The sequence below is a fragment of the Canis lupus genome, chromosome 21, assembly GCF_011100685.1.
Source record: "Canis lupus familiaris isolate Mischka breed German Shepherd chromosome 21, alternate assembly UU_Cfam_GSD_1.0, whole genome shotgun sequence".
Lineage (NCBI taxonomy): Eukaryota > Metazoa > Chordata > Mammalia > Carnivora > Canidae > Canis > Canis lupus.
Genome location: NC_049242.1, coordinates 1,961,740 through 1,986,932, shown reverse-complemented (window position 1 = coordinate 1,986,932; position 25,193 = coordinate 1,961,740). Strand labels below are relative to the sequence as shown.

The 25,193-nt window shown below is 37.1% G+C and overlaps 1 protein-coding gene and 1 long non-coding RNA gene across 3 annotated transcripts in view; one reads left to right on the top strand and one right to left on the bottom strand.

Moving 5' to 3' along the window:
- CNTN5 (contactin 5) overlaps nucleotides 1-25,193 on the top strand; it is a 1,277,333-nt gene that overhangs the window by 502,966 nt on the left and 749,174 nt on the right. The window lies entirely within an intron of this gene.
- LOC102154240 overlaps nucleotides 21,458-25,193 on the bottom strand; it is a 97,895-nt gene continuing 94,159 nt past the window's right edge. Inside the window, exon 5 of the long non-coding RNA XR_005375406.1 lies at nucleotides 21,458-21,713. This is a non-coding gene — a long non-coding RNA (uncharacterized LOC102154240). The remainder of the gene's footprint in view (nucleotides 21,714-25,193) is intronic.

The following is a 25,193-nucleotide window of genomic DNA, read 5'->3' as shown; positions in this document are numbered from 1 at the left end:
ATTTTTGAAAAAGTGAAACAAGTGAAATATATAATAAAATCCCAAATATGTAACCTAAGATATAATATTTTCAACACTGAAGTATCTCAATATATACTAACCACATTCCAAATGCTTAATAGCCACATAAGGTTAGAGGCTACCCCAGCTCATCCTTAGATATTTTAAATAAATTGCCCAAGATTTAGTTACTCAAAAAGAGTAGAGCTGAAATCCAAACCCACAGCATGAGCTCTTAAATACTGTCCTGTGCTGCAAGGAAGATATGATCCTAGATTCATAAATCTAACCTGAAATGGTTTTATTAACACAAGATTTTCAAAGACATTCTAAGAATTATATGTATCTTTATTTACAAAAGAAAAATTGTCTTAAAGAGGATACATAAAATTCTGAAGATGTCACAATTAGTAAATAATATAGTAGGTATTGAACCCACATCTAGTTTCAAATCCCATATTTCAAACCATATCACAACTATAAAAAACTAGATTCACTGAAGAAGGAATATATAGGAAAATCAGTCTCCCAATGGGTATAATGGATGGTAATTATAAACAAAACAGGGTGTCCTTATAATCAAGCATTATTGTATTATTTTTTTAAATTGTCTATGTCTTTTCATTCTCTTTAGATATAAAACATTATCACTATAACTACTACCTTCATCACAATAACAAAAATTCAATTGATAGCTTATTGCCGACAGCGCTCAGGTTGTCCTAAGTTTTCTACTTACAAGCTGCTATATGAGGTTTGTACCTAAGCATCTAAGAACCATGCCCGGTATTCAAATGATAGATGTGCATTAGGAATACCGTACATGATGGACATAATGCTGCAGTAAGGACACAGCCTTCTGGGAAATACCATAGGGCACCTCAGGCAATAGGGAAAGGGGAGAATACCCTAATGCTGTATCATTAAGGGCTTTGAGGATTTTATGTTATGGTGTCTTGGATTTTAAATTGAATGTCAAATATAATTTGCCACTGAAAATGTGAAGTGTGGAACTGCCCTTAGAGACTCAGAACTCAGTCTTCTAATTGGTGGCTGCCTAATACTGAGTGAAAATAGTTAGAGATTATTATCTGGTGAATTGTCACAATACTCTGTAAAACTGTGCATTTTTATCTCTTACACTTTGTAGTATATTCTTGAGATAGTATTTAAAATGTGCAACATTCAATGCAGTGTTCAATACATTAGAACTGATAAACTCTTCCCTTTGGGATCATGCCACCACTTATGTCCTGATCTCTCTGACACTTAATCTATAATATCAAGAAACTTGTGCAACAAACTGAAGCAACACATATTCCATGTATAGTATTTATGTATTTGTGGGGTTTTCCTGCTGACAGGGGTTTATATTAATAATAGGACTAATAATAGGATTTCCAATCCATGTTAATATGTTAACATTATATCCTTCTGAATTACCTGTATATTCGTGCTAATTATGGGCTATGTTTAAGTATAAAAATGCAGGCTTAAATACGAAGACATTATTTTTACTGCTGGTTTTAATTACAAATCTAAAGGAAACAAGTATAATTAAATATACCCATAAAAATAATAGATACATTCCTATAATCTAGTCAATTTGTTGCACCATTAATATCATTCAATGTGGCAGTTTTTAAAACATATTGGAGTAATTCAAGCGGAAAACGGCTAAGAACAAAATCACTGGTATTTAACCACCATAATTGTGTTAGAACAGTGAGTGCTGCTCAGGGTCTGCGGCAATAGCTGTTTTGCTTTGCAGCTACATTATAAATAACTAAAGTCGCCTGTCTCATTAAACTCCTTGTTTCTAAAAACAATTAATCTTGTCCTGAAAATACTCAGCTTCAGAATAAAATTAATTTAACTTTAGAAATTTTAGTTGCAAACATAATTCGTAAAGGAAATATTAATGTATCTAAATTTTCCTAATGCTAAGGGAGTAATTTATTTTAGTTTCAGAAATATACTGCTTGGCAAATCTCCTCCTCCTCCATGGAGCAAGTAAACACATGTTATCCTGAAACACTCTTTTTGAGATGTCAAATGGGCTATGGAGTAGGCCACAGGCACTTAAGCACAGACATTTGGCAGCAAACCCACTTGATAGGATGCCAGAGTGAGGTATACAGTCAGGACTGGAGTCACTCTTTTTTTTTTTTTTTAATTTTTATTTATTTATGATAGTCACACAGAGAGAGAGAGAGAGAGGCAGAGACACAGGCAGAGGGAGAAGCAGGCTCCATGCACCGGGAGCCCGACGTGGGACTCGATTCCGGGACTCCAGGATCGTGCCCTGGGCCAAAGGCAGGGGCTAAACCGCTGCACCACCCAGGGATCTGTGGAGTAACTCTTTATTTTTTTCCTTTTAGTCTCTACTTTCTGAATATAATAAAGATAAACTCATATGTACTTTACTTCCAAAACATTGTCACATATATAATTTTATTTAACCCTATGGAAAACCTTATGAAGTAGAGTATTATAATACAATTTTAGAGGTGAAAAAAATGTCTTATCTAGCACCACATACCTACAATAAAAGAATATTATGATTTTGCTAGTTTTATTCTCAGATAACTTAAGCTTCATTCTAGGTCTAGTCTAAATGATAATAAATTTTAAACTAAGTTTGAAATTAGGTTTTATCATAATGTCTTTGCTCATTGCAAAGTAAAACAAATTGATGTTGCTAGTTAAGATGCAAATGTTATTATGAGACCTCATGACATAATTTTACTGTTAGACATCCTTTGGTAAAGTTAAAAGAACAAAAATCTCAGGCTACAGATTTCTATTAAACTGAAACACTACATTTGTACTTGAGGCCAAGTGTTCTTATTTTCTCACTTCTGGCCCAAATTATAGTTGTATCATATACTGCTTTGAGCTATTGGCCTCAAACCTCTAAACATTACTAACTGTTCTTTTATACTCAAATATTAAATTGAAAATCAGGAAGCTAGATTAGGATCAGTAAACACTTGTCAAATGCCTATTATATTGCTAACTTTCATTTGTGTCATTTATTATAAAAGCTATGTAATATCTACTATTACCAGTTATCTTTTATATATGTGAGGAAGCGAAGTGTCAGACTGATGAAAAATTTTGAAAAATACCACATAATAAGCTAAGATTTAAAACTCATGTCTGTCCTGTCAAAATCTCATGTCCTTGGCAATAATATTAGAAATGGTTACCGTAGTTACCTTAGTGGCAGTATTAAAAACTTCCTAAAAACTTTTTTTTTAAAGATTTTATTTATTTATTTATGAGAGACACAGAGAGTGAGGCAGAGACACAGCCACAGGGAGCCTGATGTAGGACTCAATCCCAGGACCCTGGGATTATGCCGTGATCTGAAGGCAGATGCTTAACCCTTAAGCCACCCAAATGCCTCAAAACTTCCTAAAATCTTATAGGAATGTGTATAATATGAAATAACATTCTATTATTTTTCTTATCTACAACCCCACTATTTTAATCATCAATTAAACATATTCATATAGAAATTTGATCTAGTATTCTCATTTTTGTAATGTATTTTAAATCTTAGATGCTTCCTTTCTTATAAAAATGTCTAAGAAATTACACACAGAAAAAGCTGGAGAATTTGCCTAGGTTACAGATTCTTTATTCTCCCATCTGAGAAAAGTGAACCAAGCATTCTTCATTTCAGCATGCGTTACCCTTGAGTGAATGGCCTACTTTGATGGATGTTAGGAAAAACTAATTAATCAGACAAGGTGTCCATAGAAGTAGAAGCTTCTGTATTGAGGAAATCAAAAAGAGTAAGCACAGCACAGAGAATGCCTAAGAACAAATGATGGCTAACCATGTGCCAAGTTTTCAATACCCAAAATAAGAAATACAATGCATGTTTGACATTTAAGATTCTGTTAATATTTGAGCTGTTGGCAATTTGACAGTAAATATATCATCAAGTGTGATCTTTTATTGAGTGTCTAACTATGCCAGGCACTTTGCTGCGTTCCTGGGAAGCAAGTGTAGATAAAATACAATTTATACCTTTAAGGTGTTCACAAGTTTGGATCAGGAGACAAATTCATTTTTACTAAACTATTATATGTGAGAACTGGGAAATAAACACAGTGCTACAAAAGCACAACAAAGTATTAGATTAAAAGAAAATTCGTTGAAAGATATCAGACTTGAAACGCAGAAAACAAATTGTCAGACTAAGGAAAACTAAAGGAAGTTTAATCAAGGCAGAACCACAGACAAAGAAGCATAGTAAGCTTGGAAAAGGCAAGTGATATTTAATGGCAATAAGCAACCTGAACAAGGAGGCTGTATCCATCTTGCTCACTATTAAATCAACACTACCCACCTCAGAACCCTAGCATGTGGGAGATGCTCAGGTGCTCAGTAAAGAATAAATGAAAATTGAGAACATGTATGGGAAATGTATAAGGTTAGTCTTGAAGCTGATTTGGAAGGATCTGAATAAGCATATAAAACAGTATGTATCTCATTCTGTAGTCCATGGGGGCTAGTAATCTGTTTTAAAAAGAAATAATCAGAAAAAAATAATAATAAAATAAAATAAAAAGAAATAATCAGAGACACCTGGGTGGCTCAGTGGTTGAGCATCTCCCTTCAGCTCAGGGTATGCTCCTGGGGTCCCAGAATCAAGTCCCACATTGAGCTCCCTGCATGGAGCCTGCTTCTCCCTCTGCCTGTGTCTCCGCCTTTGTCTCTCCGTGTCTCTCATGAATAAATAAATAAAATCTTTTTTAAAAAGTCAGTGCTGCTTTTAGTAAAAACGATGTCTATTTATGTGTAGTACAATGTCAGGGTCTCCCTGTGTCTTCAAGTCTTTACCCCTTATCTGCTCATAGATGCTACCTAATCTCATCTGATAAATCACATCAGTTTTGTGTACTAAGAATAATTCTGTCCTTAAATTGAATGATATAAGGACCACAAGTTAACAAAGAAATACTTACTGACTGAATTCATTTGATATGCACTGTATCTATGTCTACATCTTCCATTAGTGCACTATTTCCATTGCATTTTTAGATAATATTTATTATATTTATGTCATGTACTTGTATGTCTGCTAAAGCCTGTGTTTCTTGAGAAAAAGTTTATAGTTTGTTGACATTTCTGTCTTAGCATCTAGTAAGGTTACTGGTGCATTATTGATTAATGAATGTTTATTAAAAGATGTCATGTGGACCTCCCAGAAATCAGATTTGTAGACTGAATTATGCAAATATTCAACACCTGAAAAGACAAGTTGGTCACAATAGAATAGGAAAGCCCTTGGACCCACAATGCTGCTCTGATGTGGGGAAGGAAGTGGATTCAGCCGGGAGACTGTCAGGATCATGTCTAGATTAGAGTCTCTCAACATTGGCACTAAGGAAATCCACAGCCCAATAAGTATTTGTTGCAGAGGACTAACCTATGAGTTTTCTGCTGCTGACTAGCTTACCTGGCCTTAGCCACTACATGCCAGGAGCATACCCCTTACCTGTGACAATGAGAAATACCTCCAAATATTTCTAAATGGGTTCTTGGGGGCATGGTTACCTCTAGGTGAGAGCCAGTGAGTGTGGACAACCCAGGGTATACTCCCAGAGCAAAGATTGTCCATTACAGGATTTCTCATCAGGCAGAAATACTAGGGCCCTTATTCCCACCATGCTTACTGAGGCTTTGGCTAAGGGCTTCCTGGAAGGTACATGGCCTCCACTTAAACAGTGAGCCACATTTTGCAAGTGTTCACATGTGGAGACTGTCAGTCAACTGCTTTCCTTGAAGTTGAACAGAAAATTATTATTTGGTTATTTCTATTAAAATTATCCAGAACTGGAAATCTTTCTTTTGTTACATATTCCAGGAATAGCATTCTTTTTATTTGGAATGTCCCCTGCAGCTTCAGCTAGTTCTTTTCTAGGTTATTACAATCTCATTTTTATTCAACAGAATCATATATCTTGACATTCAAAAGTTGAAATATATAATTCTTAGACTTTGTAATAAAGTCAATCCTTCAATTGGACAATAGCAAAAGCAGATAAGACTATAGTCTTCATTCATTTTATATAGTATATTTAGGTCACTGCTCAATTTACAGTGGTCATCCATTTCTTGGACTTTCTGTTTTTATGATATACTTCTGGAAAACATTCAAGATATCTGTCAAGTGGGTCTTCCTGATGGATGGCCATGCTGATCATCACATCTATTTGTACTTCTAATATAAATTTCAGTTAGACTCTAACTTTACTAGACTTACTTTCTTAATCTGGTATGACATTTCTCAGAAACCGTGAGCATTTCAAAATCTGTATGTCATTCACAATGGTGTAAAAGTATCAATGCACAATGAACCTTTATAAATAATATATACATATTCAATGAATATTGCCTTACTGGATAAAATATAAGTGAAATAGATAAATATTTTTGGAAAGTTCCAGAACTTTCCAAAAATATTCTGAGATTATCAGCTATTAAAATAAGAATAAAGACATATAAATTAAATGAGCTATTTATACAGTGTAGAATTATTGTTGTATATTATCTAAGTATTGTTCTGAGAATATAATAAAATTTTGATCTGGTTGTGGAGATGAGTTGGGGTTAGGAGAATCAATAGCTTACTTTTTAAAAAAATTTGTTTGTTTGTTTATTTGAGAGGCAGGGAGGGGCAGAATGAGAGAATATCAAGCAGACTCCCCCCTTAGTGCAGAGCCCAATGTCAGACCCTGAAATCATGATCTAAGCTAAAACTCAGAGTCAGCGCTCAACTGACTGAGCCCCCCAAGTGCCCCTCAGTAGCTTACTTTTTAAATATCAGAAGCAGTTATAAATAGATGGATAATATCAATGGCCTAGGATTTTCTTTTTTTTAAATTTTTTTATTTATTTATTTATGATAGTCACACAGAGAGAGAGAGAGGCAGAGACACAGGCAGAGGGAGGAGCAGGCTCCATGCACCGGGAGCCCGACGTGGGATTCGATCCCAGGTCTTCAGGATCGCGCCCTGGGCCAAAGGCAGATGCCAAACTGCTGCGCCACCCAGGGATCCTTGGCCTAGGATTTTCAAAACATATATCTAATCTAACTTTGAGGGATGATGTATTTTCAGATATTGCTCTTTAAGGAGTAGTTTGCATAAGCAGAGAAAAGTGAAACAGGCATCAATTGTTTAGTTCACCAATGAACATACTTTTAATTCTCACAACATATTTAAAGTATAATAACATAAGAAAAGCTGCTTTTCAATGACTATTGTATTAGCCACATTTCTCCAGTAAACAGAACCAACAGAATACACACACAAACACACAGATTACAAGGAATTGGCTCACATGATTAAGAAGGCTAAGAAAAAGAAAAAAAAAAAAAAAAAAAAAGAAGGCTAAGAAATCCCAAAATCTGCAATAGGCAAGCTAGAGACTTGGGACAGCTGATAGTGCAATTCTAGTCCAAATCTGAAGGCCTGAAGATCAGCAGAGCTGATGACATAGTTCCAGTCTGAAAGCCAGCAAGTTTGAGACTAAAGAAGAGACAAGACCTGTTTCTGTGTCAGTCCAAAGGCAGGAAAAAAGGATGCTCTTACTTGAAGGCAGTTAGACAGGAGGGATTACTTACTTGTAAGAAGCTCAGCCTTTTTGTTTCATTCAGGCTTGGAATGATTGAATAAGGCCCATTCACAATAGTGAATGCTGAATAGTGAAAATCATTTGCCATATCAAGAACTAGGAAAATCACAATCTGAACGAGAAACAACATCAATGAATGGCTATACAGACATGATTCAGTTGTTGGAATTCTCTGACAAGGATAAATCAACCATTATAAAGATGCTTTAATAAAACATAATGAATTATCTTGAAACAAAACAAAACAAAAAGTATATCTCATCAAAGAAAAAGAAGCTACAAGTCATATCGAACTGGGAATTCTAGAATAGTCAAAATAGAAGAAATTCACTGGATGGACCCAATAATACAAAGGAGTTGACAAAGTATAGAATTGGTGAACTTGAAGATAGACCAATAGAATTTACTGATTCTAGAGAAAATAACCTGAAAGAAAAAAAAAAAAAAAAGGAGCATGGCCTCGGGGATCTGTGGGACTGTAACAAACTCTCTGGCATTTGTATCATCTGAGTCATAGAAGGACAGAAGAAAGAGTGTGGGGCTAAAAAACATTCAAAGATAATGGCTGTGAAATTCTCAATGACAAAAGGCATAATCCTACAGACTGAAGAAGTTGAATGAAACTCAAATAGGTAAAACCTGAAGAAATTCATAGCAAGGCACACCATAAGTATATTTTTAAAAATTAAAGGAAAAGAAATCATGTTGGGAACAACTAGAAACAATGCATTACCTATAAGGGAACCCTGACTCAAAAGATCACAATTTCTGTTCTGAACCCATGGAAAAGTGGTAAAATATTTTTCAAGTGCTGAAAAAAAAAACAAAACAAAACAGAACACCCCCCCCCCCCCAAATGCTCTTGACTCTTGACTATGAGTCTGTGAGCTCTATATACATAACAGGTATCTATTAAAAGATAGAGGAGTGGAAATAAAGAGACATTCTCAAAGTAAAACAGATAATCTGATACTAGAATAAATACCTGAAAAGAATGGCTAAAAGTCCCTCTATAAACAGAAAATAAAGCAGAAAGATTGGAACTATAATAAAAAAAAGAACATTTTGTGAATGGGTAAAATAAGAATAAACATAATAATTATTTTTGTGAGTTTCTTAAACTATATTTGATATTTAAATTAAAAAATGTAACATGATTTGATGCTGATCCTCAATGTACTTAAAGAAAATACTTAAGATAATCATATATAAAAGGTAAGGAGAGTAAAGGTGCCTAAACTGAAATAAGATTTTAATATTTCATTATAGTGGTAAAAGATTATACCAGTAGGAGGAAACAAGGCAAAGATGAACATTATACCTCAATCCCTAAGAAAATGATATGAATAAATATACTTAAAAACACTATAAATAAATAAAATTGGAATAAATATATAAAAATGAAGTAAAAATAAAATTTTAAATAAAGCAAAAACTATTTTAATAACACAATAAGGCAAGAGAGCCAGATGAACACAGAAGAAACAATCAGAAAACAAAATAAAATGACAAACTTAATCCATATCATATTAGTAATTGTTTTAAATGTAATCTAAATTCACCAATTAAAATACAAAGATTAGCAACGTTGACTTAAAAAAAAAAGACACAACCATATGTTGTCCACAAGCAACTTACTTCAAACATAATATAGATTGGTTGAAAATAAAAGTAGAAACATAATATAGATTGGTTGAAAATAAAAGTAGAAATTAGCAAATGCTAATCAGAAAAAGCAAGAGTGATATATTAACATTGAGTAATATATAATACATAGCAAAGAAAATTGCTAGGAACAAAAAGGATATTACTTAATGTAAAAAGGATCAATCCACCACAAATACATAGTAATTCTAAGTATGGTTGCAATGAACAAAAGACTCAAAATACATAAAATAAACATAAGTAAAACTAAAAGAAGAAATAGAAGAATTCAGAATTATGACTTGGGGATTCCAACATTTCACTCCCTGCAAACATATAGAAGAATCAAAAACAATGATCAACTAACACAACCTGATTGACATTGTAGAACACTTCAGTCAACAACAGCAGAATATACATATTCTTTTCAGTTGTCCATGAAACATTTATCAAGATAGACAATACCCTGTGTCATAAAGCAAACTTGCTTCAATTTAAAGAATTTAAATAATACAGACAGTCTGTCTTATGATAATGGAGTTAGACTAGAAATCAGTTCAGAAAGACAGCAGGATGACCCTCAAATACTTGAAAATTAAAAATACACTTTTGAATAATCCATATATCAAAGAACTCTCAAAAAATATGGAGAAACCATGTTGAGAGGGAAATGTATGACAATGAATACACACATTAGAAAAAAAAACCTCAGGGCAACCTCAGTGGCTCAGCAGTTTAGCACCACCTTCAGCCCAGGATGTGATCCTGGAGACCCATGATTAAGTCCCACATCCAGCTCCCTGCATGGAGCCTGCTTCTTCCTCTGCCTGTGTCTCTACTTCTCTCTCTCTCTGTGTCTCTCATGAATAAATAAATAAAATCTTAAAAAAAAAAGAAAAGAAAAAACCCTCAAAGCAATAAGCTAAGTTACTGACCATGAATCTAGAAAAAAATAAGAGAAGATAAAACCTAAAACAAATAGAAGGATATAATTAAAATATTTTTAAAATGAGATAAATCAAGAAAACTGAAAACAGGAAAACAAAAGGATCAATACAACAAAAAGTTGACTTCTAGATAAGTGAATGAATGAATGAATGAATGAACAAATAAATAAATAAATAATAAATAGAATAAGTGATGCCTCTCCAGTAAGACTGATGAGATTAAAAGAAATGCCACACTTCAGTAATATCAGGAATAAAAAAGAATTATCTCAACAGATCCAATACCAATTAAAAGATTAATAAGAGAATATTATGAACAACTTCACACTTAGGAATTAGACAGCATAGAAAATAGACCAACTTCTAAAAAAAACAAAAACTACCAAGCAAAGCACAACCAACATGAAATAGAAAACTGAACTAGTGCTGCAACTATTAAAGAGCTGAATTTTTAATTAAAAGTTTTCCCCAAAATAAATCTTCATGTCAAGATTTTTTTCACCATGAAGTTTTACTAAACACAGAATTGACGCCCATTTTACACAATCATTTACAGAAAGTAGAAGACGGAACCCTTCCCATCTTATTGTATGAGATTAGTATTCCTTTGATACCAAATCAGACAAAGAATAAAAAACCCAAATAAAACAAGACCAGAGTCTCTCATAAAAATGTGAAAATTCTCAATAAAATATAGCAAATTGATTAGAACTATATATATATATATATATATATATATATATATATATATGACCAAGTGAGATCAATTCCAGGTATACAAAGTTAGTTCAACATTCTAAAATCAATCAATGCAAGCAAGTACTTCAATAAGGCTAGAAGAAAACCTGTGTGACCATATCAATTGATATGGAAGAAGAATTTGACAACATCCAATATACATTTATTGTAAAAATTCTCAACATTGTAGGAATAGAGAGAAATTAATGTTTACTTGATAAAGAACATTCATAACAAAAACGATTATTATCTAACATTATACTTACCAGTGAAAAACTGAAAGCGTCTCCATAAGTTCAGGAATAAGGCAAGGACATTTGTTCTTATTCAACATGGTATAAGTCCTAGCAACTGTAACAAAGCAATAAAATGGTGAAAAAGGGAGTACAAATTGGAAAGGAATAAACAAACTTCCCCATTCACAGGTGACATGATTGTGCATGTAAAAAATCCCCAAAGTGTATTCCTCTCAAAATTTCTAGAATTAAAAAGTGAGTATCATGGTCATAGGATATAAGGTCAATACACAGAAATCAATTGCATTCCTATTTACTAAAAATGAATATGCAGAAACCAAAATTAAAAACACAAGACCATATACAGTGGCTAAAAATGGAAATACGTATAAATCCAACAATACGCGTTAGGATTTGTGTGCTGAAAATTTCATCATGTGATGAAAGACACCAAAGACATCAAACAAAACATAAATACAAGAGACATAACATGATCACTGACAGGAAGACTCGACATAAGAAAAATATCAATCCTTCCCAAATGGCTCTATGAGTCTCAGATAATTGCTATCACAATTCCCTCAGGTTTTCTTGTAGAGATAGACAAGCTTGTTCCAAAAGTCACGTGTAATGTTATAGGAGCTAGAATAGCTAAAACAACTTTGAAAAAGAACAAAGAGAGAATAATCACTCTTGCCAATGGTAAGGCTTATTATCCAGCTACAGTATTTAATACAGTGTGGTATTGGCCAAAGAGCAAGACACATAGATCAATGGAACAGAAACAGAATATAGAAATAGACCCACGGAAATATACCAACAGCTCCCTGACAAATATGCTATAGGAATTCAACAAAGAGTAATATTTTCTCATTGAAAAGATCAGTGCTGGAGCAAATGAATTATACTTTGGATTTAGGACTAGATGAAGAGTCCTTAGATTGAAAAGCAAAGTGCACCTCCCCCCCCACTGCCACACACACCAGAACAAAAGGGAAAAAATGATAAATTAAACCTCATTTACATTGTTTTGGTTTGTTAAAAGACCCTGTTGAGAAGATGAAAAGGCAAGTTGCAAACTAGGAGAAATATTCACACCATACATTTGACAAAAGATGTATCAGGTACACATAAATACCATATGTATCTAGTAGCTATAGATACAATATGTATCAAATACATGTAAAAACTTTCTAGTGTATATAAAAAACTTTCACAGCTAAGCAATAAAACTATAAACAACCTAATTAGAAAATGAGTGAAACACACACAAGGACATTTCACAGAAGAGGATATATAGATGGAAAATAAGCATATAAAAAGTTCCTTAACATCATTATTCATAAAGAAATGCAAATTATGGGTCTCCTGGGTGGCTCAGTGGTTAAGGGTCTGCCTTTGGCCCAGGACATGATCCTGGGGTCCCAGGATCAAGTCCTGAATTGGGCTCCCTGCAAGAAGCCTGCTTCTCCCTCTGCCTCTGTCTCTGCCTCTTTCTGTGTCTGTCATGAATAAATGGATAGAATCTTAAAAAAAAAAAAAAAATGCAAATTAGGGATCCCTGGATGGCGCAGCGGTTTGGCGCCTGCCTTTGGCCCAGGGCGCGATCCTGAAGACCCGGGATCGAATCCCACGTTGGGCTCCCGGTGCATGGAGCCTGCTTCTCCCTCTGCCTGTGTCTCTGCCTCTCTCTCTCTCTCTCTCTCTGTGACTATCATAAAAAAAAAAAAATGCACATTAAAACTACAGCAATAACACTATACACCAAACAGAATGGTTAAAATTAAATTTAATAATAATAATAATAACACGAAAGTTGGTAAGGATACAGAAAAATGGAATCCTCAGCATTTTCAGAGATTTTTAAAATGATATAACCATTCTAGAATGTTAGTTTGGTAGTTAAGCAAAACCATAAAATAGATTTATTGGTTCACCCAGCAATTCTGCTTTTGCACATTTATCCCAAAGAAATGAAAAAGATACGCTCACTTAAAAACATGTACAAAATGTTTATAGCAGTTTTACCTACAAATTCAAAAACTAGAAACAACTCAAATGTCTTTCAACAAGTAAATAGCTAAACCAATTATGATAAATTCAACCATGGATTATAACTCAAAATTGAAAAAGAATACATGCATCTAGGATGAACCTCAAGGGAAGCATGTTGAATGATTAGCCAGTTTCAAATGGTTATGTGCTCCATGATTCTATTTATGTGACATTTTAAAAATATAATTACAGAGATGGAAAACACATTAGTGGTCTTTGGAGATGGTGCTTCCGGGACCATGGTGGAGGAATCTACATAGGGTAGCACGAGGAAGTCTTAAGGTTGGAACAGTTCTGCCTCTTGATTGGGGTAGTAAGTACATGAAGTTACATGTGTGATAAAATTTCACAGAACTATACACACACAAAAGTACACATGCAAATAAAAGCATATAAAGTGATGAAACCTGAATAAGCTCTGTAGATGGTACCAAATCCAAGTTCATGGTTTTTATACTATCCTGTAGCTATATAAGATGCTAACATAGGAAGAGGAGAGGTAAAAGTTGCACAGGACCTTCCTGTACATTTTTTTTGCAACTACTTGTGAATCTATAACTATTTCAAGTTAAATAATGTATAATAACAAATTATAATATATGATATGCTACTTACTTTATGAAATTAATAATTTGCTTAATTTTCCCTTTCCTAATTTCTTCATTTATTTTTTTTCCTTTTTTTAAATTTATTTTTTATTGGAGTTCAATTTGCCATCATATAGAATAACACCCAGTGCTCATCCCGTCAAGTGCCCCCCTCAGTGCCCGTCTCCCAGTCACCCCCAACCCCCTCCCACCTCCCCTGCCACCACCCCTAGTTCATTTCCCAGAGCCTCTCACAATCTGTCTCCCTTTCTGATATTTCCCATTCATTTTTTCTCCTTTCCCCTTTATTCCCTTTCACTATTTTTTTATATTCCCCAAATGAATGAGACCATATAATGCTCGTCCTTCTCCGATTGACTTACTTCACTCAGCATAATACCCTCCAGTTCCATCCACGTTGAAGCAAATGGTGGGTATTTGTCGTTTCTAATGGCTGAGGAATATTCCATTGTCTACATAAACCACATCTTCTTTATCCATTCATCTTTCGATGGACACCGAGGCTCCTTCCACAGTTTGGCTATTGTGGACATTGCTGCTAGAAACATCGGGGTGCAGGTGTCGCGGCGTTTCATTGCATCTGTATCTTTGGGGTAAATCCCCAACAGTGCAATTGCTGGGTCGCAGGGCAGGTCTATTTTTAACTTTTTGAGGAACCTCCACACAGTTTTCCAGAGTGGCTGCACCAGTTCACATTCCCACCAACAGTGTAAGAGGGTTCCCTTTTCTCCGCATCCCCTCCAACATTTGTTGTTTCCTGCCTTGTTAATTTGCCCCATTCTCACTGGTGTGAGGTGGGATCTCATTGTGGTTTTGATTTGTATTTCCCTGATGGCAAGTGATGCAGAGCATTTCCTCATGTGCGTGTTGGCCATGTCTATGTCTTCCTCTGTGAGATTTCTGTTCAGGTCTTTTGCCCATTTCATGATTAGATTGTTTGTTTCTTTGCTGTTGAGTTTAATAAGTTCTTTCTAGATCTTGGAAACTAGCCCTTTATCTGATATGTCATTTGCAAATATCTTCTCCCATTCTGTAGGTTGTCTTTGAGTTTTGTTGACTGTATCCTTTGCTGTGCAAAAGCTTCTTATCTTGATGAAGTCCCAATAGTTCATTTTTGCTTTTGTTTCTTTTGCCTTCATGGATGTATCTTGAAAGAAGTTACTGTGGCCGAGTTCAAAAAGGGTGTTGCCTGTGTTCTCCTCTAGGATTTTGATGGACTCTTCTCTCACATTTAGATCTTTCATCCATTTTGAGTTTATCTTTGTGTATGGTGCAAGAGAGTGGTCTAGTTTCATTCTTCTGCATGTGGATGTCCAATTTTCCCAGCACCATTTGTTGAAGAGACTGTCTTTCTTCCAATGGATAGTCTTTCCTCCTTTATCGAATATTAGTTGCCCATAAAGTTCAGGGTCTACTTCTGGATTCTCTATTCTGTTCCACTGATCTATGTGTCTGTTTTTGTGCCAGTACCACACTGTCTTGATGACCACAGCTTTGTAGTACAACCTGAAATCTGGCATTGTGATGCCCCCAGCTATGGTTTTCTTTTTTAAAATTCCCCTGGCTATTCGGGGTCTTTTCTGATTCCACACAAATCTTAAAATAATTTGTTCCAACTCTCTGAAGAAAGTCCATGGTAATTTGATAGGGATTGCATTAAACGTGTACATTGCCCTGGGTAACATTGACATTTTCACAATATTAATTCTGCCAATCCATGAGCATGGAATATTTTTCCATCTCTTTGAGTCTTCCTCAATTTCTTTCAGAAGTGTTCTGTAGTTTTTAGGGTATAGATCCCCTACCTCTTTGGTTAGGTTTATTCCTAGGGATCTTATGCTTTTGGGTGTAATTGTAAATGGGATTGACTCCTTAATTTCTCTTTCTTCAGTCTCATTGTTAGTGTAGAGAAATGCCATTGATTTCTGGGCATTGATTTTGTATCCTGCCACGCTACCGAATTGCTGTATGAGTTCTAGCAATCTTGGGGTGGAGACTTTTGGGTTTTCTATGTAGAGTATCATGTCATCGGCGAAGAGGGAGAGTTTGACTTCTTCTTTGCCATTTTGAATGCCTTAATGTCTTTTTTGTTGTCTGATTGCTGAGGCTAGGACTTCCAGTACTATGTTGAACAGCAGTGGTGAGAGTGGACATCCCTGTGTTGTTCCTGATCTTAGGGGAAAGGCTCCCAGTGCTTCCCCATTGAGAATGATATTTGCTGTGGGCTTTTCTTAGATGGCTTTTAAGATGCTGAGGAATGTTCCCTCTATCCCTACACTCTGAAGAGTTTTGATTAGGAATGGATGCTGTATTTTGTCAAATGCTTTCTCTGCATCTAATGAGAGGATCCTATGGTTCTTGGTTTTTCTCTTGCTGATATGATGAATCACATCGATCGTTTTACAAATGTTGAACCAGCCTTGTGTCCCGGGGATAAATCCTACTTGGTCATGGTGAATAATTTTCTTAATGTACTATTGGATCCTATTGGCTAGTATCTTGTTGAGAATTTTTGCATCCATGTTCATCAGGGATATTGGTCTGTAATTCTCCTTTTTGGTGGGGTCTTTGTCTGGTTTTGGAATTAAGGTGATGCTGGCCTCATAGAACGAATTTGGAAGTACTCCATCTCTTTCTATCTTTCCAAACAGCTTTAGTAGAATAGGTATAGTTTCTTCTTTAAATTTTTTTTAATTTTTATTTATTTATGATAGTCACAGAGAGAGAGAGAGAGGCAGAGACACAGGCAGAGGGAGAAGCAGGCTCCATGCACCGGGAGCCCGATGTGGGACTCGATCCCGGGTCTCCAGGATCGCGCCCTGGGCCAAAGGCAGGCGCCAAACTGCTGCGCCACCCAGGGATCCCTGGTTTCTTCTTTAAAGGTTTGATAGAATTCCCCTGGGAAGCCATCTGGCCCTGTACTTTTGTGTCTTGGGAGGCTTTTGATGACTCCTTCAATTTCCTCCCTTGTTATTGGCCTGTTCAGGTTTTCTATTTCTTCCTGTTTCAGTTTTGGTAGTTTGTGGCTTTCCAGGAAAGCGTCCATTTCTTCTAGATTGCCTAATTTATTGGCGTATAGCTGTTCATAATATGTTTTTAAAATCGTTTGTATTTCCTTGGTGTTGGTAGTGATCTCTCCTTTCTCATTCATGATTTTATTAATTTGAGTCTTCTCTCTCTTCTTTTTAATAAGGCTGGCTAATGGTTTATGTATCTTATTAATTCTTTCAAAGAACCAACTCCTGGTTTTGTTGGTCTGCTCCACAGTTCTTCTGGCCTCTATTTCTTTGAGTTCTCCTCAAATCTTTATTAACTCCCTTTTTCTCCTGGGTGTAGATTCTATTTGCTGTTTTTCTTTTTTTTTTCCTAGCTCCTTTAGGTGTAAAGTTAGCTTTTGTATTCGAGTTCTTTCCAGTTTTTGGATGGCTGCTTGTATTGCAATATATTTCCCCCCCTCCCCAGGACTGCTTTTGCTGCGTCCCAAAGATTTTGAACTGTTGTACCTTCTTTCTCATTTGTTTCCATGAATCTTTTTAATTCTTCCTTAATTTCCTGGTTGACCCTTTCATCTTTTAGCAGGATGGTCCTTAACCTCCATGTGTTTGAAATACTTACAAACTTCTTTTTGTGATTTAGTTCTAATTTCAAGGCATTATGGTCTGAGAATATGTACGGGACGATCCCAATCTTTTGGTATCGGTTCAGACCTGATTTGTGACCCAATATGTGGTCTATTCTGGAGAAAGTTCCATGTGCATTTGAGAAGAATGTGTATACAGTTGCGTTTGGATATAAAGTTCTGTAGATATCTGTGAAATCCATCTGGTCCAGTGTATCATTTAAAACTCATTTCTTTGGAGATGTTGTGCTTAGAAGACCTATCGAGGGTAGAAAACACTACATTGAAGTCACCAAGTAGAAGTGTAGTATTATCTAAGTATGTCTTAACTTTGGTTATTAATTGATTGATACATTTGGCAGCTCCCACATTTGGGGCATATATATTGATGATTGTTAAGTCCTCTTGTTGGATAGATCCTTTAAGTATGATACAGTTTCCCTCTATCTATCACTATCTATCACTCTATCTATCACTATAGTCTTCGGGGTAAATTTTAGTTTATCTGATATGAGGATGGCTACCCCTGCTTTCTTTTGAGGACCATTTGAATGGTAAATGGTTCTCCAACCTTTTATTTTCAGGCTGTAGGTGTCCTTCTGTCTAAAATGAGTCTCTTGTAGACAGCAAATAGATGGGTCCTGCTTTTTTATCCAGTCTGACACCCTGCGCCTTTTGATGGGGTCATTAAGCCCATTCACGTTCAGAGTTACTATTGAAAGATATAAGTTTAGTGTCATCATGATACCTATTCAGTCCCTGTTTTTGTGGATTGTTCCATTGGACTTCTTCTTAAAGGGGAATTTTAAGAGTCCCCCTTAAAATTTCTTGCAGAGCTGGTTTGGAGGTCACATATTCTTTCAGTTCCTGCCTGTCTTGGAAGCTCTTTATCTCTCCTTCTATTCTAAATGAAAGCCTTGCTGGATAAAGTATTCTTGGCTGCATGTTCTTCTCATTTAGGATGCTGAATATATCCTGCCAGCCCTCTGTGGAGAGGTCTGCTGTTAATCTAATATTTTTCCCCATAAAAGTTAGAGATTTTTTATCTGTTACTGCTTTAAGGATCTTCTCTTTATCTTTGGAATTTGCAAGCTTCACTATTAAATGTAGACGTGTTGAGCGGTTTTATTGATTTTAGTGGGGGGGGGGGTATCTCTATTTCCTGGATCTGAATGCCTGTTTCCCTTTCCAGATTAGGAAATTTTTGAGATATGATTTGTTCAAATACATATTCTTGCCCTCTGTCCCTTTTGGCGCCCTCGGGAACCCCAATTAAACGTAGGTTTTTCTTCCTCAGGCTGTCATTGATTTCCCTTAATCTATCCTCATGATCTTTTAATTGTTTGTATCTTTTTCCCTCAGTTTCTCTCTTTGCCATCAACTTGTCTTCTATGTACCTCACTTGTTCTTCCACCTCGTTAACCCTGGTCGTTAGGACTTCTAGTTTGGATTGCATCTTATTTAATTGATTTTTAATTTCTGCCTGATTAGATCTGAAATCTGTAGTCATGAAGTGTCTTGTGTCCTTTATGCTTTTTTTTAGAGCCACCAGTAGCTTTATAATAGTGCTTCTGATTTGGCTTTCTGACATTGAATTGTAATCCAAATTTTTGTAACTCTGTGGGAGAGAGGACTGTTTCTCATTCTTTCTTTTGAGGTGAGGTTTTCCTTCTAGTCATTTTGCTCAATGCAGAGTGGCCAAAAACACGTTGCATTGGGAAAAAGAGAAAAAGAGAGAAGATAAAAGAGAAAGAAAAAAAGAAAAAAAGAAAGGAAAAAAAAAGAAAGAAAAAAAGGAAAAAAAGAGAAGAAAAGAAAAAAGGAAAAAAAGGGGTGGAGGCAAATAGAAAAAAAACAAAAAACAAAAAACAAAAAACATGGGGGAGTATCCTCTGATTGTGTATACTGTAAATCCCTTGACTTCCCCTGGAACTTTCCAGTGTTGCTTGGTCAATAATTTGTTTTTCCCATGTCAGTCTAGCTGGTCTTCTGGGGGAGGGGCCTGTTGTGCTGATTCTCAGGTGTGAGCACTTGGGGGAGCTGCTCCGCCCCCTGCCTGGTGCAGGGCTCAGTGGGGGTTGTTTACCCCGTGAGGCCCCAGGAGGAACAGCCCCAGTGGCGGGGCCAGCTCTGCAGCCCTGGAGTCAGCCCCCGCAGTAGCTCCGGAGCTCCCCGTCTGCAGGGCCTGGAGGCTCCGGGCGGGGCCGCTGATCTGCTCAGCTGGGGCAGGAGCGTCCTCGCTGTCCTGGGCCCTCCCGGCCTCTGCCTGTCCTGGGGGAGGCCGGATCCCGGGCTGTGTCCCGGCGCCCTGTGCTCCGGAGCCTGCGCTGGTGGATTCGCGCTCCCGCCCGCAGCCCCCTCCGCGGAGCCGCCCCCGAGCCCCCCGAGCTGCTCCCGCCCCGCAGCCCCCTCCGCGGAGCCGCCTCCGAGCCCCCCCAGCTGCCCCCGCCCCGCAGCCCCCTCCGCGGAGCTCCCCCGACCCCCCGAGCTGCTCCCGCCCCGCAGCCCCCTCCACGGAGCCGCCCCCGAGCCCCCCGAGCTGCTCCGGGTCCCACCGTGCGCGCTGCAGCCCTTAGGGAGCTCGGGGCGCTCTCCCGGGGTGCAGGTGTCTGTTAGTGTCCCCGGGAGCCCGAGGGCATCCCCGCCCTCCTGGGTCCTGCTCCACCTCCCCGCGAGCCCCTTTCCGCCCGGGAAGGTCGGTGCAGCTCCTGCTCCTCCGGGACGGGGCTCTCCTGTCCTGGGGACACTCGCCCCGGCCTCAGCCCGGCTCCTCGCGGGGCCCCTCCCCCTTGGAGGCCTTTTGTGTCTTTATTTCTTTTTTTCCCGTCTTCTACCTTGATAGAAGTGCGAACTCTTCTCACTGTAGCATTCCAGATGGTCTCTCTTTAAATCTCAGGCTGAAGTCATAGGTTTTCAGGATTATTTGAAGGTTATCTAGGTAATTTGGTGGGGACAGGTAACTTGGGGACCCTACTCTTCCGCCGTCTTGCCCCGCCTCTCTTCACTTCATTTAAATGAAAACTCAATTTACGGATGTTTCCTCAAACAATGAAATGGTATCCTGATGGCTAGTTAAAAGGTTAAAAAGAAAGAAAGAAAAGAAAGAAAGAATGAAAGAAAGAAAGAGAAAGAAAGAGAAAGAAAGAAAGAGAAAGAAAAGAAAGAAAGAAGAAAGAAAGAAAGAAAGAAAGAAGCAAGAAAGCAAGAAAGAAAAGAAAGAATATTCTGATTTAATGAATTTAAAGGACTTGGAATAGCCTAGAGTAGTTACAATGTTTTTTTTTTTTTAAAGAGTATTTTTTTAATGTTTATTTATTTATGATAGTCACACAGAGAGAGAGAGAGAGAGAGGCAGAGAAACAGGCAGAGAGAGAAGCAGGCTCCATGAACCGGGAGCCCAATGTGGGATTCAATCCCGGGTCTCCAGGATCACGCCCTGGGCCAAAGGCAGGCGCTAAACCACTGCGCCACCCAGTTACAATGTTTTAAATGCAACCTAAGGCTAGCAAAGTTATTCCACAAAAAAGGTACAGTTATATACCCTAATCTTACACTTGTCAATTCTCTAAGGACTGGACTATGGTGACCCATTTTCACTCATTTGACTGAAACTGAAATTATGTTGGGTTTGAGACCTCTGTCAGATGGAATACTGTTTCACATGTCATAGTCCTGGCAGGTTCTAGGCACATTTATAAATTTTCATCTGAATTATTTGGTGGTGAGAAGTAGAATTAATTGAAGTACATCTTGGCCGTGACTACTTACCTATATTTGCAACTGTGTGAACTGAAAGCTTGGTTCTAAATTAAGAAACAGAAAATTAAGAATTTCCGGTGCTATTTAACTGTTTAAAAATGTGGGGAAACTATAATGTCCACTTTGGATATTGGACTTTTATCTGTGACAGTTATTTATTTATTTATTTATTTATTTATTTATTTATTTATTTATATATCTGTGACATTTAAATAACAAAACCAGATAACTTGCTGAGAGTCTAAAGAGTCTGGTGCCACCATGATACAGATTGAAGAAGCTACGGCACAGAAGGCAGTTTATCAGGCACATAACTTTGGCCAGAATTTAGCTTGCTTGCTTGCTTTCTTTCTTTCTTTCTTTCTTCTCTCTTTCTCTCTTTCTTTTTCTTTCTTTCTTCCTTGCTTTTACTGGTCTCTATTGACTTCATCATATTACTTCGCAGTAGTTCCTGTGTGGAAAAAAAATCAATAGTAGTCATTCGGATTAAAGTTTGGGTATAAAAACATCCATTGTACATCCCTAAACTCTCTCTTTTTCATTCATTACTTCTTTAGAACTCCTTTGTCAACAATGTAGGAGACTATACTTACAGATCCTTGTCATACTGCTAATAAAATTCCACCAAAGAAGCTACCTAATATTTTATAACAACCCTATATATTTATATAGACATGCTCTCAAGTTCATATCTGTTTCTTTGCTTGATATAGAACTTTTTTTTTGTATTTTATCAGCCCTATTTTCCTTGTCTTTAGCAAATATGAATATTTCAGACAAAGGGTTTATTTAATATGGAAATGAAGAATACAGATGTATATGATTCCTGAGAGAATTGCAATTGTCTATTTCAAACATTTCCTTGAAATTATCTACACTTCCCAGTTTAACCATAGCCTAGAACAAAACATTGTTTAAATGCAATTTAGCTTTATGGTATTAGAACCAGATGAAGAAAACAATGCAAATTGACAATTTTCTGAGGAAATATAAATTAAATTTTAAGTAATCATGAAAAACCCAATTTACTCAAAACAAAGAGAACACAATGACTCTAATTTTAACTGTTTTCAAAAGATTCTGGGCTTCTAGGAAAAAATGGCAGAGTAGGACAATGCTAGGCTAACTCTGTCCCATGGGTACAACTAGATAAAACTCATATCAGTGTAAATAACACAGAAAATGACCTGAAGACTGGCAGACTGAACTCCACAACTAAATGTGGAGGACACATTGAAGATGGTAGGAGGCGTGGAAACATGGTCAGGAAGCGTGGAAACATGGTCAGGTACTAAACAGACTCTTAGGACTGTCCGTGGGAGACAGGAACACTGAAGGAACACTGAAGACACAGAGAGAGGAGAGAAACAGGCCCCCACACCAAGAAGCCTGTGCAGAGAAGACAAATCTCCATAACACTTGTCTTTAGAAACCAGAGCAGCTGAATTTTTCTTACAACCTCCAGGACTTAAAATGTGGGATTAAAGGAAAAAAAGTCAGCTAGCTTGGCTCTGAGAAAGCTAGAAAGGTGAAAGGAAACTGAGTCCCTGCCTTTAAAGGTAGCAGGACAAATAGCCCACAGAGACAAAGCATGGAAAGAGCAGCTTGAAAGTTGACTGAGGCATACAAGAGGGGAAGTTATTTACTAATCTGAGTATGTTCTGAAGGGCAGAAATCTTAGGGGAACTCCTTCAGGAACAAAGAAACTGGCAGGTACCATTTCCCACTCCTACCTTCCAGTGTAAACATGGGATCATCTATGGGACTCTCTACCCAACTTGTTAGCACTGCTGCCCAGCTCACCCTTCATATGTGCTTCCACCAATCCACCTTCCAGCCTGCCTCAGTTCCAGTGCTATAAGGCTCCTTCCCCAGAGGACAAGGGCATGCAAAACTTGCTATCACCACTGCCCCACTGCACTATCCTGCTAAACTCTGCTTTGGGGAATCTGCCCTCTCCAATAGACTTTTGGCCAGACCCCATACAGAGTAGTGCCATAATCAGGCTATGTAAAAGCAGCCCCATAGTAGCCAGCAGTACCCCAAAAGGACTCCTCAAGAGGGAGGGAATCCCACCCAGCAATTAGACAGAGACCTAGCAATGAGATGGAGGCAGAGAGCTGGTTTGACTATAGGCACCACTTACCAAGGAAAATTTCTCCAGAGATGACACAGGGAAATCGCCCTGCAGTTTGCTGTTACTGCTTTTCTGGTCTGATTTAGCTCAAGCTCCAGGTGTCCCTAGACTCGTCCAGTAAACCACAGGGACCAAACACTGCTCACAACAGGCAAAAGGAATCTCTACAGACAACTGGACCAAAGGGTTCATCACAACAGCAAGGTGCATCCAATCAAATAAAGGAGACAACCCTGAAGCACTAGTTTCTGTTGAACATGGGAAACTGCACAGTAGGGCTACAGTACCTCTTCTTCATAAGGTTATTCCATTCAACAGCTGGAGACATATGTGTCTCTCCTAACACAGAGAAACAGAAACAAAGTTAGACAAAATGAAGAAACAGAGGAATATGTCTCAAATGAAAGAAAAGGACAAAATTACAAGAAACCTAAGTGAAATGGAGATAAGTAATATGCCTGATAGAGAATTTAGAGTAATGATCACAAAGAAACACATTGTACTGAGAAAAGAGTGGAAGTCATCAATGAAATCCTTAATGATGAAAGAAGAAAGAACCAGAGATGAAAAGTCACAATAAATGAAATTAAAAATATCTTGATGAAATAAACAGTAGAGTAGACAAAGTGGAAGAATGAATCAGTGACCTGGAAGATACATTAGTGTAATGTAAAGAATCTGAGCAGGTGACAGGAAAAACAAAACGCAAAATGAGAATAGATTTAGGGAACTCAGCAACACCATCAAGGGTAATAATACTCACATTATAGGGATCTTGGAAGCAGAAGAGAAAGATAAGGGGGTAGAAAATGTATTTGAAGAAATAATAGCTGAACACTTCTGTAACCTGGGGAAGGAAACAGAAATCCAGACCCAGAAGATATAGAAATCCCCCAACAAAACCAACACAAAGAAGTACACGACAAGACAGAAATAATTAAAATTGAAAAAAAAAATAGTGATGAAAAGAGAATTTTAATTAATTAATTAATTAATTAATTAATTAATTTATCTATCTATTTGAGGAGGAGGAAGGGGGCAGAAGGAGAGGAGAGAGAAAATCCTTAGCAGACTCTGCACTGGGCATGGGACATGACATGGGGCTCAATCTCTCACACCCTGAGATCATTATCTGAGCCAAAATCAAGAGTCAAATGCTTAACTGACTGAGTCACTAAGGCATCAGAAGGAGAGATTTTTAAAAGCAGCAAAAGAAAAGAAAGCAGTTACATACAAGGGAAACCTGTAAGGCTATCAGTGTATTTCTGGAAAAACTTTGGAGGCCAGAAGAAAATGATATGATATATTCAAAGTGCTGAAAACAAAACAATGTGTGGCACAGAATATTTTATCCTGCAAGGGTATCACTCAGGAGACATAAAGAATTTCCCAAAGAAAAACTAAAGGAGTCTGTAACCAATAAACCAGCCCTACAAGAAATGTTAAATTGGACTCTCTGAGTGGAAAGGAAACACTATAGGCAAAAGTAAGGAAAGTGAGAATTGCAAGAACAGTAGAAAGAAGTATGCCTGTAAAAACTAGTCAAGGGGCTCAAAATAAAAGGATGTAAAGTATCACACAATATTCCAAAAACATGTCAGGAAGAGGAATAAAGAATGATCTCAAACTTCAGATATCATCAACTTCACATAAACTGCTGTATATATATAGAAGATAAACTGAATAGTAACCACAAATAAAAAACTAGTAATACATATGTAAAAAATAAAGAAAAAGGGTTCAAAGTATATCACTAAAGAAAGCCGACTTATGTAAGAAAAGAGAACAAGAGAA